This window comes from Punica granatum, chromosome 1, assembly GCF_007655135.1.
Source record: "Punica granatum isolate Tunisia-2019 chromosome 1, ASM765513v2, whole genome shotgun sequence".
Lineage (NCBI taxonomy): Eukaryota > Viridiplantae > Streptophyta > Magnoliopsida > Myrtales > Lythraceae > Punica > Punica granatum.
The window spans coordinates 18,608,356-18,620,064 of record NC_045127.1 but is presented as its reverse complement, the minus strand read 5'-3'; the positions used below and the strand labels follow the sequence as shown (position 1 = coordinate 18,620,064).

The window sequence follows — 11,709 nt, the reverse complement described above, 5'->3', positions numbered from 1 at the left end:
AGTGACGAACCAATAGAGTCGGCCTACCTCCCAATGATGAGTAAACCAATGCTTCGCAGTTTCGATCTGCGCGGGGAACTAATCATCCTAGTTAGGAGAACCTTAGCGAGGATAGTGAACCGTATCTTCGAGGTGTGGGCCTACGCTCTTCTCGGATTTCTTCTCGAATCTATTGGTTCTTCGAATTTACGGTGTTAAAATGGGTGAGGCGAGTGTAACTTAATTCATGTGGTAAATAAATAAAACGGCAAGCCCTAGGCAAATAGAGTACCGAAATGGGGTGCGGGATATAGGACCGCACGAAATAGAACCCCCGAGTTCGGAATTTCCTGTTCCATAGATCGATGCCTTAGCAAACTAGATGTATTCCATACCCCTAGACCCGGGCAACTCACTGATCTTCGACCCTCGGGTCGCAAACAGGTAGTGGCGACTCTTTCTCATGCGTGTCCGTCACGTGTCCCCACTAGAAGGTGGACACTCCCAAGCCGCGAGATCGGCTAGTCTGCATGCGGGCCCCAATGAGATGAAATTCGGGTCCGCATAACTTGGCAACTCCACTGGACACACTTAGAGGGTTCGAGCTCGATTTCGTTTGTCTGCTTGCTTGTTTATTTATTTACCGCTTTCATTTAGTTCATGTTCATTTATTTCCCGCACATTTATTTTCAGCACATGCATTGCATATGATCTTAGTTCTAGGTACCTATAGGTCGTGTCCCACGACCAGTACTAGGAAGCACAAATTAGATAGGGGTTCCGAGTAAGGGTATGACGCTCGGCTGGGCCGACGACACAGCCCCCAAAGATCCCTGCCCGATTTCAAGGAATTTATGCCCTTGAATTGGGGGATCCCATCCTTAGGTAGCACGGCCCTTATAGCACCAAACCCTGCATTGTACTGTGCCTCCATGCTAGCCTCTAACTCGGCTTCAACAAATGGTCTATCAAGTCGGCATGCGCACCATTTGAGTCTTTTTCTATTTTAGAGAAAGATGTATATGTACCTTGTAATTTTCATTAAGCCGTGGGAAATTATTTTTTTGCACACATGCATCATGCGATTTCGAAAAATTAGGATGTCATTCGTGTTGACGCGTCCTAAGTCGGTCTTTCTTTCAACTTGGTAAGGGATGTCGCACACGGCCTCTTGTTCGCACCTTGACAGAGTCACACCGCCACTCGAGGAGATCGCTCGCATATGGACGGCGTTATGCCCAGTTGACTACCATTACATTGCCGCATTCGTAGGAAAGGTGCCCTTACTGGCCACTCGACAAGTCGATTGGAACTTCCTCGAAGCTGCCATTGCCTTTTGGAACCCGAGCCATGCCGTCTTCGACATATAGGGCACCGAGCTCACGCCAACTATTGAGGAGTATTAGACCCTCATCGGCCGAACCGCAGTCATTCGCGGCATCATGGAACCCAACTTCCACGCTATTCGACCTACCCTAGTCTCGCACCTACTCGGGGTTCCAACAATCCGTCTTTATGCCGGACTCGCATACGAGAAACTTCTCCATTTTATCGAATCTCGAGCGCACAGGATCCAAGGGGATTTTCTCCGAAAGGACTTATGTCATGCTTACCTACTACTGATTTTCGGGACCCTCCTATTTCCTCACTCGCATAGTCTCATCGACACAGCCTTGGCCAGCATCGTCCTCCAAGTGGTTGGAGGGTGCGGTTACGAGGTTGCCCTCATGGTTAAGGCCATCCGATCCCTTGACCGTGTTTCGAGAACATGCGACCGAAGGATAAAAGGATCTCCCATTCTTTTACAAATTTGGCTTCAAAGCCATGTAAACCCCCATGGTCTCATTTGCTCGGTCATGTATTTTAACGGCCCAGAGTCGGTCATTTCTCAATTGCTACCCCTCGTGCGCATGGAAAAATGCAAGATCTCCGAGTGGATGAAATTTTTTCGTGGAATATGACCTAGGGCTTTAAGTAGGGAGCTGCGTGGATGCCACTCGGACCCACGGCTCTAAGGTGCCCCGATTTTAACGGAGTTCCACTTGTGAGCCATGTGGGGTCCACCACTTACCTCTCAGCATGAGTGATGAGGCAGTTCGGTGGCTTACAGATAGTCCTTGAGGACACGACACGAGCTAGGTTCGAACACACTTGGCAGGAGGATTGGATGTCCGTAGATCGTTAAAGTGATATGGAGCAGGTCATTGCCATGTGGCGCCCCGTGATCATCGAGCGTCCCTATTTCCCTGAGCATTCGACTTTGGAGGAATGAGATTTCCAAGCTACTGAGGAATATGTCATTCGCTTTTATCGATGAGGTCCATCAGCACATGAGGATCTCACCAACTCTCCGCAAGCCGAGGGTGGCGCACTATTTGGGGCATCCCCCTCCCCGAACACAACCATCCAAGCCGAGGGATCGTCTTCGCCGAGAAGTCATTGGGAAGGACGAGTGGTGATATGATCCAGCTAGAGGACCCTTCGCATGGGCTTGAGGAAGAATCCCAGGATGACGGGGTATGGCATGAAGGCGAGTTTTGGGATAAGCATGTGCCAGCTAGAGCAAGTACAAGAGCACGAGTCAAGCGAATCCAACAAGCCATGCAAAGGCTGTTATTGTATGTCTATGGAGGAGAAGTCGAGCTCTTGGAGCCCGCATGTGGAACATGAAGTCACGACCGTTCATATCCTAGAAATCTATTCAGAAGATGATCCCAGTTCAAAGGGCTGAATTCAGTTGCTTTTCAATTACTTGGGTTTATTTCATTTTGGGCTCATTACACTCAGGATTTATTTTAGCCAAGCCCATTAGCCCATTTAGGTTATCAGCTAGTATCTCTCTATAAATAGGCATGCGGCTTCCCTAGAAAAGACAGATCAATTTTCATTCAACTTTGTGAGAGAGGTTTTATCCGAGCTGTTCTGCAGCAGCTTCGACGATATTGCAAGTATGATGACTTGTGATTCCTGACATTTATAATATTGGTTTCTAGCTCCTTATAGCTAGCGGGTCAATATTCCATATTATAATATTGGTTTTTGGCTCTTTACAGTCAGCGGGTCAATATTCTTTATCCTTGAAACCTTCATTGGACGATCCTGGGTTTGATCTCATTCTATTGTTGTTGGGTCTCGCGACAGGTTCGTCGAGGTTCGCATCAAGTAACTTGTCGATCAGTGCCAACTACAGAGGGAGCTCCCCCAGACCCGTGCCGAATTGTAGAGACATGATCAGAAGTTGGCACGGGCGAACGCTGCCTTGGAGAGGACCAGGAAGAGGGCCCGTGGAGGTCCAAATATACCTTAGGATAAACACCTCCACCAGGCCCTCGCCTGGATCCGGTGCTTTCCACGGCAATGGTCACTTGCGCCACAAGCACGGTGGAAGATCGACTTAGGGCTTTATTTTCCAAAATCGTAATGTATTTTGAACCATTCGAATCAATGCGAATGACAATATTAGCTTTCAAAATCCATGCATCTCACGCACCCCATCTCTTATTTATTGTTCTGCACGTTCATATTTTTAACAGAACTTGCTCGCACCGGAATTTACACATTTGTGGGATATAAGAAAGTATAATTAGCGCCACACCGTTATCCCACTCGGCTACAGTTAAGGATGGCGCGAGAGAACCAACCCTCTATTCCTGATGAGAATACCTCATCAATGCCAGTTTACTCCCAGTCGCCTGCGATGCACGCACCACCACCACCAACCCCTGCAAGTGTGCCATTGGTGCTTCAGGGGGCTTCCTCGACCTATCTCCCATCGCCGACTTCCTCAGGCACTGCCCTAGTGCATTCGGGAGCACTTTCGCCACCAGTCCCGACACCGGCAGCCCAAGCACCGACCACTTCTAGCGAGCCTGTTCGCATTGCGGGCGTTCGAGGGTGCATTCAGTCAGATGGCCGCGAATGTAGTTGAGATCATGACCCTACTAAGAGGCCCCAACCGCACTTCCTTGAACTCTACTCCGCCTCCAGGGTACGGGCCAACGGTCGACCTGAACCCTTGGGTGCCGTCGACCTATGTTTCGGAGAATGGCGATGCGCCTACAATACACGTATCGGTGGTCCACCCAGTCAACATCCCTCCGCCACTAGCGACTCAACCAGCGACTGTTCCTCCTCCACCGACGACAATCCCAACCTTGGACCCAACTATGCTTGCACGGAGGCCCATAACAGTCCTAGCTCCTGTCTACGCAACTCCTCCGCCAATGGTCTTCTCGACGTCTAGTGCACACGCTCCTGCTCATACTACAAAGCCTTTCCCATTCCCAATTTTACAACCCCACATCAGCCTCTCCTACTGATAAGGGCATATTATACTAATATTTTATTGTGCAATTCATGTTAAATTATTATTAATTTAATAGAAATTATAAGAAGTTGGTGCTTAATTATGTGTAATTTGATATTGTAGGTCTTTGAGGACTTAGATGGAATTACGAGCAATATTGAGGAGTTTTGCGCAATTTGGAGCCAGCCTATATCTTTCGGAAATCTTTTTTGTTTTGGATATAAATACTCCTCATAACAAGAATAGGAAACCCTGGAGGGGGGAGCCATTTTTCACCATTCTTTTAACCTAGAGAGTTTTTGGAGAGAGTCTTGTCTGGAGCCGTCACTTGGATCAATTGATTTGAAGCGAAGAATTGTGGAAGAGACAATTCCTTAAAGGAATTGTTGGGTTTTTGTTTTAGGATTCAATATCTTGAGTTTACTGCTGAATATGAATTCTATTGCAATGACTCCTTGGAATTATAATTGTGTTTTCAATTCCATGATGTTCTAAGCTTTTGTTGTGGGAATATGATGAAACCCTAGGAAGCTAATATGATGATTGTCGCCATGTTATAGGATTAATAGATGTGTTGATGATTCATGATTGCAATTCCTATAATTTCAATTTTAATTCTTAATTGGTTATAATTGTTAGAAACACTATTGATACGGGAGTTGATATAGTGTTTGTTAGAAATTCTTGATTAGACTAATTAGTTAAATGCGAAAGCTGCATTAATTAGTTTAATTAGAGATTATCCATGGATTAATGCAATGTTTCTAGTTAGTTATTCGCTAAGACATTAGGGATAATTAATTTAGGGCATTAGACAATCATAGCACTGGAAGGTGTATGATTATAATTTAGAGTTCACTATTAATTAGAGATGCGGGAGCTGATTGATTAATTAGAGGTTTAAGACTTTAATTTTAAAGGCTTGATAAACTCACTTGAATAACCACATAGCTATCAATCTATAGAACATGATGGCAATCTGATTAGTGAAACTAGGGTGGATTCTGTTTTTCCCAGTTTCAATTGATATATTTTCATACAATTCTCTTTCTGCTCTTTGTGACGATTTAGGTTGATTAGTAGTTAATTAGTTAATTCTCTCAATTTGATTGCTTAGATAATAATAGAATCTAATATAGGTTTAGTACTTAATTAATCATCGTGGGATCAACACTCTATTCATCACTATATTACTTGATCTGACCCAGTATACTTGCTGGTAGAATTAGTGCTTATTTTTATATATATTTGCAATGGATCAAGTTTTTGGCGCCGTTGCCGGGGATTAACCTAATATTAGACCACCTTTAGTTCTATTGTTAATTTAGGCGCACTTTACTGTGTGTTTATTTCTTGTTCTCTTTGCAGGTATTCTATGCGCAGGAGTAGAAGTGCTGAACTTCTACCATTAGATCTTGAGATAGAGCACACCTTGCATCGGTTGAGAAGAGAGAACAGAAGAAGGGAAGAATTGCAAGTAGTTGAGATGGCAGATGATGACATCAATCGCCAAATACAGGGTGCTGCCAGAGCACTTCGAGACTATGCAGTACCTACTATTATGGGTTCTGCGATCAGAAGGCCCACTATTCCAGCTAATAACTTTGAACTGAAGCCAGCACTCATCCAGATGGTTCAATCAAATCAGTTTGGAGGATATCCCAACGAGAGTCCTGATGAGCATATTGCAGGATTCCTCCAATACTGTAACACGGTAAAGATGAATAATGTCACTGATGATGTTATTAGATTACAGCTTTTTCCTTTCTCACTTAGGGATAAAGCGAGAGCCTGGTTCAATTCACTGCCACAAGAGTCCATCACCACCTGGGCCGACCTTTCATCTAAGTTTCTCAGGAGATTTTTCCCACCAGCTAGGACTGCAAGATTGAGGAACGAAATCACTAACTTCACCAAGTTCAATGGTGAATCACTTTATGAGGCATGGGAGAGATTCAAGGAGGCAATCAGAAAGTGCCCACATCACGGATTGCCAGATAATCTCCTAATTGAGGTCTTCTATCTTAGCCTGGATGATACATTGAGGTCTCTAGTAGATGCTGCAGCAGGAGGCGCACTGATAGGTAAGAATTATGATGAAGTAAGTGCTTTGATAGAAGAGATGGCCTCCAGTACACATAATTGGCAGAATGAGAGAAGCAAATCAAGAGTGGCATCAGTCAATGACATGGACACTATTGCTAATTTGACAACCCAGATTTCAGCTCTCACTACCCAGGTAAGTAAACTCACCTCAGCACATTCTTTTAATACTAATCAGGTTGCTTTTTGTGAGTTGTGTTCAGGACCACATTCGACTCTTGAATGCATGTCTGGAAATCCCTCAGCTTCACCCAATGGAGAACAAGTGAACTTTGTCAACAACTTCCAACGGAGTAATCAAGGGCCTTATTCGAATACTTACAATCCAGGGTGGCGTAATCATCCTAATTTCTCATGGAGGAATGAGAATAATGTACTTAAACCGCCACCTGGATTCCAGAAGCAAGGCCCTGCTCAGAATGCTCCACCTCAACAGAGTCAGTCGAGAATGGAAGAGCTCATGTTGAGCTATATGCAAAAGACTGACACCATGCTACAGAATCAACAAGCCACTATTCGAAACCTAGAGGGTCAGATTAGTCAGATTTCTCAACAATTGAGTAATAGACCATCAGGGTCTTTATCCAGTAACACTGAAGAGAACCCCAAGGGTGTCAATGTTATAATGCTGAGGAGTGGCAAGGAATTGGACACAGTCAATAGAAAAGCTCAAACTCAGGAGGAGAGTCCGGAGAAAGAAAAAGGTAAGCAAAAGGTGTAGGAACCAAGGCAGAAGTCACTAGGGGTGAAACCGTATGTTCCTCCTGTCCCTTTTCCAGGAAGATTGAAGCAACAACAGCTGGACGCCCAATTTGCTAAATTCCTAGATGTCTTTAAAAAGCTGCAAATCAACATTCCATTTGCAGAAGCACTCCAGCAGATGCCTTCATATGCTAGATTCATGAAGGATCTGCTCACTAAAAAGAGGAAGTTTGATGGGAGTGAGCCTGTGATGCTTACAGGAGAGTGTTCTATGATTCTCCAAAAGGACTTGCCTAACTTACCACGCAAACAAAGAGATAAGGGGAGTTTCACTGTTCCTTGTACTATAGGGAATTTTCATTTTGAGAACGTTCTTATCGATTCAGGTGCAAGTATAAATTTGATGCCTCTGTCTATTTTCAGGAAACTTGGACTTGGAGAATGCAAGAAAACTCATATTACCTTGCAACTTGCTGACAGGAGTATCAAATATCCAAAGGGTATTGTCGAGAATGTCCTGGTGAAGGTAGACAAATTCATATTTCCAGTCGACTTCATAGTCTTGGAGATGGAGGAGGACAGAGAGGTGCCCATGATCCTTGGCAGATCGTTCCTTGCGACAGGTAAAGCATTAATAGATGTGGAACAAGGTAAGCTCACTTTAAGAGTTATGAATGAACAAATAACTTTTAATGTTTATGATGCCATAAAGAAATTTGATGATGGCAAATCTTGTTACACCATTGATATTATTGATGAGCTTATCTCTGAGTCTGTGGAGGAGAAAGCAGGTGTGGATACAATGGAATCAGTCCTTAGGGATCTGGACGATTGGAGTGATGATGATGAGCACGAGGAAGAATTTGTGGAGAAGGTGTCAGAAATTAAGGCTCGCTACTATGAGGAGCTGGGCACTAGTGCGACAAAACCAGTGTCATCTTTGACACAATCCCCAGTGCTAGAACTTAAACCATTGCCTAGCCATTTAAAATATGCCTATCTTGGAATAGATGATACTTTGCCAATAATTATCTCTTCTTCCTTGACAGGTGATCAGGAGCAGCAGCTCCTAAGCTTGCTGAGAGAGCACAAGGAGGCAATAGGATGGACTATTGCATATATCAAAGGGATCAGCCCTCTGATTTGCACTCACAGGATAATGTTGGAAGCTGAGTGCAAACCCACAGTGCAACCACAGAGGCGACTTAACCCAACTCTCAAAGAGGTAGTGAAGAAAGAAGTGCTTAAACTGTTGGATGCAGGTATTATCTATCCTATCTCAGATAGTAAATGGGTTAGTCCTGTTCAAGTAGTGCCTAAAAAGGGTGGTATGACTGTGGTTAAAAATGAGGTCAATGAATTAATCCCGACTCGTACTGTGACTGGGTGGAGAGTTTGTATAGATTACAGGAAACTAAATGATGCTACCCGTAAAGACCATTTCCCCCTCCCCTTCATTGATCAGATGCTAGAAAAACTTGCAGGGCATGATTATTATTGTTTTCTAGATGGTTATTCTGGTTACAATCAGATTCATATAGCACCCGAGGACCAGGAGAAAACCACATTCACTTGTCCCTATGGCACTTTTGCCTTTAGGAGAATGCCTTTCGGTCTCTGTAATGCACCTGCCACTTTCCAGAGGTGCATGATGTCTATATTTTCTGACATGTTAGAGAATTTTATTGAAATATTTATGGATGATTTCTCTGTTTTTGGGAAGTCATTTGAATCTTGTCTGACAAATTTAGGCTGTGTGCTTAAAAGATGTAATGAGACTAATCTGCTTCTGAACTGGGAGAAATGTCATTTTATGGTAAGAGAGGGAATAGTCTTAGGTCACAAGGTGTCAAAGAAAGGGATTGAAGTTGATCGAGCAAAATTGGAGATAATAGAGAAGTTGCCACCACCTACTTCAACAAAAGGAGTAAGGAGCTTCTTAGGACATGCTGGCTTCTACAAGAGATTTATCAAGGACTTTTCTAAAATCTCTAAACCTCTTTGTAATTTACTTGAAAAAGATTCTGCTTTTGTTTTTAATGACAATTGTTTGCAGGCATTCAATTTATTGAAGGAGAAACTCACTTCTGCACCAGTGATCGTTGCACCTAATTGGGAGCTTCCGTTTGAGCTGATGTGTGATGCCAGCGACTATGCTGTAGGAGCAGTACTTGGGCAAAAGAGAGGTAAGGTATTTCATGCAATATACTATGCTAGTAGAACTTTAAATGAGGCCCAGAGGAACTATGCCACAACTGAAAAAGAGCTTTTAGCAGTCATATTTGCATGTGACAAGTTTCGGCCTTATCTGATAGGTTCTAAGATCATAGTATACACAGACCATGCTGCCCTGAAATATTTTTTTGCTAAAGCTGATGCTAAACCTAGGCTAATTCGTTGGATTCTACTGCTGCAAGAATTTGACCTGGAAATTAGAGATACAAAGGGAACTGAAAATGTAGTGGCTGATCATTTATCTCGTTTGGAATCTAATTGTTTAGATTCACCCATTAATGAAAAGTTCCCTGATGAACAATTGCATGTAGTAGAAATCCAAGGATTACCTTGGTATGCTGATATAGTAAATTACATTGTTAGCAAAATCACACCATATGGTTTGTCATTTCAACAGAAAAAGAAATTTTTGCATGATGTGAAATACTATTTTTGGGACGAACCATATCTGTTCAAATGTTGTGCTGACCAAGTAATCAGACGTTGTGTGCCTGAAACTGAACAGCTTAGCATAATACAACATTGTCATTCTAAGGAAGCAGGAGGCCACTTTGGTGTGGAAAGAACTGCAACTAAGATCTTATCTTGTGGATTTTATTGGCCTAGAGTATTTCATGATTGCAGGAATTACATTATGTCTTGTGCTCCATGCCAAAGAACTGGCAATATTTCTAGGAGACATGAATTACCACAAAATAGCATTCTTGTAATTGAGCTTTTTGATGTGTGGGGAATAGACTTTATGGGTCCTTTTCCCTCTTCTTTTTCAAATAAATATATTCTTGTGGCTGTTGATTATGTTTCAAAATGGGTAGAAGCAGTTGCTCTACAAAGTAATGATGCTAGAGTTGTAATCAGATTTTTGAAAAAGAACATCTTTTCAAGATTTGGGGTACCTAGAGCCATTATAAGTGATGGGGGATCACATTTTTGCAATCGGCAATTTGAAAAATTATTATCAAAATATGGAGTTACTCATAAAATTGCCACCCCTTATCATCCACAGACTTGTGGACAGGTTGAGGTGCCCAATAGGGAAATAAAGCGTATCTTAGAGAAAACAGTCAATGCATCTAGGAAAGATTGGTCTTTAAAACTTGATGATGCATTGTGGGCTTACAGGACAGCTTTCAAAACCCCCATAGGAATGTCCCCATACAAGATTGTTTATGGTAAATCATGTCACCTACCAGTAGAGCTTGAGCACAAAGCATACTGGGCCATAAAATACCTTAACTTTGATTTACAAGCTGCAGGTGAAAAGAGATTGCTTCAGTTGAATCAGATGGCTGAGATGAGAGAGGAAGCATATGAAAATGCTAGGATATACAAGGAGCGAGCCAAGCGATGGCATGATAGGAACATCCTAAAGCGAGAGTTTTTGCTTGGTCAGAAAGTCCTATTATACAACTCCCGCTTGAAGTTGTTCCCTAGTAAGTTAAAATCTCGATGGTCTGGACCATTTGTTATTTCTAATGTTTTTCCCTATGGTGCAGTTGAGCTGAAGTCAGAAGATGACCGCACTTTTAAAGTAAACGGTCATCTTCTCAAGCATTACTTTGAAGGGGAAAATATTGATGGTGATGCCACTACGGTGGATCTAGCAAATTCGGTTGAAGAACTGGAAAAGTCGAACTAGCGACTATAAACTAAGTGCTTCATGGGAGGCAGCCCATGTCTGAGAGCTAAAGTCCCTGTTGGCTCTCAATTCTTTTGCTTCATTTGTTTTATTTTGATTTGCTGTTGGTTTGTACTTTATCAAGCACCCACTCATTGGGTAGACTTGGGATATTTGCTATTTGATTGTTTTAGTTAAGATGGATTATCTGCTATTTTTGTTCTTTTTGTTGTTTTCTTTTTGTTTTTGAAGCCAGGGTGGATAACAACTGCTGACTCTCTCTATTGCTATACCAGTTGGAACTCCAATTGCTTCAACTTAATTTTTCGAAACCGGGGAAGTACTAGTATCTCTTTTTCTCTTATGTTCTTTATTTTTATTTTCGTTTTACTAGAGCTACATTAGGAACAGTGAGGACACTGTTTAATCTAAGTGTGGGGAAGGGAGATACTAAATAGATGGAGTATAAAATTGAGTATAGTGTTGATGTCTGAATTATGTGATTTAATTTGTTACTCATGACATCCGATGCCTGTCTTTGTTGATAAATGGTTATACTTCCCTGTCACCTTGAATTATAATTGTCCTTAAGTTATCTGGCAATTATTAGGCCAAATTCTTTTTTTAATTTTTTTTAATTATTGAAATCTAGAGATTATACGAAGAATACTATTGATAGCATTTGTTCAGGAATTGTTTGAAAAAAATTGACTCACTTAGGCGCCCTACTCACCACTGTTGTGATTTTTGTACTTAGTTAAAATTA

At 42.4% G+C, this 11,709-nt stretch overlaps 1 non-coding gene across 1 annotated transcript; it reads right to left on the bottom strand.

Annotated features, from left to right (window-relative positions):
* Positions 1-6,170: 6,170 nt before the first annotated feature.
* Positions 6,171-6,277, bottom strand: LOC116193369. The gene has a single exon (XR_004154278.1). It is a non-coding gene; the product is annotated as a small nucleolar RNA R71 (small nucleolar RNA).
* Between the last annotated feature and the right edge of the window lie 5,432 nt (positions 6,278-11,709).